We start from the raw sequence: 611 nt of genomic DNA on the forward strand, positions 1-611 counted from the left end.
GGCAGGGGTAGGAGCCCGAACAGCCGGAATAACCCTCACTAAAAATTAACATTAATTTATTAGAATATTCATGATAAAAACCAAGATTCTCTTTACATGTGTTTTTTTTTTTTCTTTTTATACAAGAGAATTTTCATTGCTTTTTTCTTCCTCCTGGAGACAGAGCAGGGCAGACAGGCAGGTACAGGCAGCGACGTGGGCTCTCGCCCCGGCGTGACAAAGCCACGCCGACGCCGGTCCCTCGGAGTCCCAGCTGGGACGTGGCACGGGTGGGCACACGGGACAGGTGCCCACCAAGGCAGCGGGGCAGAGATGACGCGTGGCAAGGCACGGCGCAGGGAGGGGGAAGCAGCCTGGGCTCCCCAAGGAGGGGGTGACAAACAACCCGTGGCATGGAAGAGGCAGCACCCATGGCGAAGGTTGGCACGTGGTGGCAGCCGGGTGGCATGTGGGGGGTGAGGTGACACACTCGAGCACGATGCAGGACACCCTGAGTCCGGGCGAGGGCTCTAAGTCACCTCAACATTCAACGCTCCCTCCCAGCCAAACCTTGGGGAATGATGGGTCCTTCCAAACCCAGGACCCTCGACACCCCAGCCGGCCCTCTCGGC

Source organism: Apaloderma vittatum, unplaced genomic scaffold (assembly GCF_000703405.1).
Source record: "Apaloderma vittatum isolate BGI_N311 unplaced genomic scaffold, ASM70340v1 scaffold23602, whole genome shotgun sequence".
Classification (NCBI taxonomy): Eukaryota; Metazoa; Chordata; class Aves; order Trogoniformes; family Trogonidae; genus Apaloderma; species Apaloderma vittatum.